The sequence below is a fragment of the Microtus oregoni genome, unplaced genomic scaffold (genome assembly GCF_018167655.1).
Source record: "Microtus oregoni isolate MIOR12 unplaced genomic scaffold, Mior012 000015F_ref0000493, whole genome shotgun sequence".
Classification (NCBI taxonomy): domain Eukaryota; kingdom Metazoa; phylum Chordata; class Mammalia; order Rodentia; family Cricetidae; genus Microtus; species Microtus oregoni.
This window is the reverse complement of record NW_024543074.1, coordinates 9,543,279-9,546,209: the sequence shown is the minus strand read 5'-3', so window position 1 is coordinate 9,546,209 and position 2,931 is coordinate 9,543,279.

The window sequence follows — 2,931 nt, the reverse complement described above, 5'->3', positions numbered from 1 at the left end:
GAGGTGGGGCAATGAGGAGAATTCTGGGAAGGAGGAAGCCCATTTTTCTCCAGTCCTCTCAGACACCTAAGAAGCAGGGGGTGTGATCTACCCCGCTGAAAAAGGTACTGAGCCATGTGGCTACCACAGATAAGAATAATGGGTTAATATAAGTTATAAGAGTTAATAAGAAGCCTGAGCTAATGGGCCAATCAGTTTATGATTAATGTAGAATTCTATCTGGTTTCTTTGGAACTTACGGGCTGTGGGAACTGGGCAGGACAGAAACCCCAACAAGCAGGCCCAATCTGAGTTACACTACCCAATCTGAGTGCTGGAAACTAAACTCTGGTCCTCTGCAATTACCTGCTCTTAGCTGCAGAGTCATCTCTCCAGCCCTGTCTTAGTTTGTTTCACCTGTCAACTTGACAACCTGGAGGCATCTGAGCAGGGTGTCTCACCCGAGGGGCTTTCCAGGTGGGATTGGCCTGTGAGCATGTCTGGGGGCTATCTTATTAATTGATGTTGGAGGACCCAAGTATCAGCCCCCGACAGGTGATCCTGAACTGTGTAAGAAAGCTATCTGAGTATAACATGGCCTGTGAGCAAGCTAGCAAGCTCCTCTTCCCCTTCCATGATCTCTGCTGTACTTGTTTGGTTGTGAAGTGAGTCTTTTTTTTTTTTTTTTTTTTTGATTTTTCGAGACAGGGTTTCTCCGTAGTTTTTCATTCCTGTCCTGGAATTAGCTCTTGTAGACCAGGCTGGCCTCGAACTCACAGAGATCCACCTGCCTCTGCCTCCCGAGTGCTGGGATTAAAGGCGTGCGCCACCACCGCCTGGCTGAAGTGAGTCTTTTGACTGGAGGTGATGCTATGTGGAAGAGCAAGCAGGCCTACCTCCAAGTTCTTGCTTAAGTTCTCTCTTTTAAAAAATGATTTTGTTTTCATTTTATGTGCTTTGGGTGTTTTGCCAGCATGCATGTCCTGTGAGGGTGTTGGATGCCCAGGAACTGGAATTATAGGTGGGTGCTGGGAGTTGAACCCAGGTCCTCTGGAAGATCAGCCAGTGCTCTTAACTGCTGAGCCATCTCTCCAGCCCCTTGCTTAAGTTCTTGCCCTGAACTCTACCAATGAATTCCATCCTGTAAGCAGAAATAAATGCTGTCCTTGCTTCTGGTTACAACAAACAGAAAGAAACCCTCACAGTTACAATAGTCAACTGTGAAAGCTAGAAACCCCTCACCGGCCAGAAGATGGTGTAACTTAGTTGGGGAAAAAGAGAGGCCCAAACCCACTGGATTTCAGAGTCAAAAGACTGTGTGGGTCAGGGATTACAATCTATGCAACACTGTCACCGAAATAAATTCACATGAGAAAGATACGGACCACTACTCCAATGAAGCCAAGAATCTCAAGATTGAGTCCTTTAATTTTTTTGACCTGTGGCCAAGAGTGGGGCCAATACCCCAGTGTCTCTTGGCGTGGAAGCTCCAGGGCAGGGTTTTTACAAGCAAAAAGCACAATTATATCAATCTTGGATGAGGGTCAGAGTAACCCTGCGGCATTTGTTTTGAGAGAACCTAATTATTTCAGACACAGCATGACAATTAATTTTGATTTATACCTTTTTCTGTTATGTTAGTTTACATTTGTTCACATAATCATTACTTATTTTGGTTAATGCGTCTGGACCACGGTCAGGGTCATGGAAATCCCAAAATGTGTTGCCAAGGCAGACCTGGCTGTCAGGGGTTGGGGAGTAGAGGGCTGGCAAGTGTGTACACAGACTCAAAAGTGGAGTCAGGACAACTCAGTATGCCATTTAACCCTTCTGAGTGTCATGGTTTGGGAAACAGGAGTTAGATCTGTTCTGTTGATTCCATTGGATATTTTGGAAGGGACAAAAAAATACTTGACTGAGATTGCTTTATGGATGAGATGCTCGATGGAGGCTAGCGTGCCACTTGACTGGGATAGATGGTGTGTTTTATACGCTCTAGTTCACATAGTACCCTACTTATCTGGGTATAATAGATATATATTTCTTTGAGATAGGGTGTCAGTTCATAGCTTTGGCTGGCCTGGAATTCATTCTGTAGATCAGGCTGGCCTGGAACTCATAGAGGCCCCTGTTTGTTTCCTAAATGCTGGGATTACAGGTGTGCAATAATACCACATAACCTTCCCTAGGTTGGCAGTCAGTCAACTCCAAGATCTTTCTGTCTCCATCTCCTGAAGGCTGAGATTACAGGAATTTGGGAGATCACACCAGGCTGTTATGTGGGTGCTAGGATTCGAACTCAGCTTCTCATGGTTGTGTGAGTGCTCTGGAGAGCCCTCACTTCAATGCCATTTAATTACAATTCTAATGGAAGGGGGCGAAGCCACGGCAGCAGGAACAACTGGGCGCTCACATCTCAAACTCTAAGCAGGAGGCAGAGAGCTCACGGGATGCAGGGAGGCTTTTGAAAGCTCAGAGCCCACCTCTGTGACACACCCACCCCCCTCCAAGGCCACACCTCCACCAACTGGGACCAAGTACTAAAACATAAGTCTCTGGAGACCACTCTCATTCAAGACAACGCAAGGTGAGTGTCACCAGAACCACAGGCATTCTAAATTTTCCATGTTTCTTTGCTTTCAAAATCATTGCTTAGAACTTGCTACAAAGTATGTTTGCCCTGCTGAAGACCAATGACTATTTTGCTAGAGACTCAAAGCTTTCTCTCTCTCTTTTTCTTTTTCAGGACAGGGTTTCTCTGTGTAACAGCCCTGGCTGTCCTGGAACTAGCTCTTGTAGACCAGGCTGGCCTCGAACTCACAGAGATCCACCTGCCTCTGCCTCCCCAGCGCTGGGGTTAAAGGTGTGCGCCACGCCCCGCCTGGCATGACTCACAGCTTTGCGTCACAGTTTTGACAATCATACACCCACCACAAGATTGACTTCTTAAGT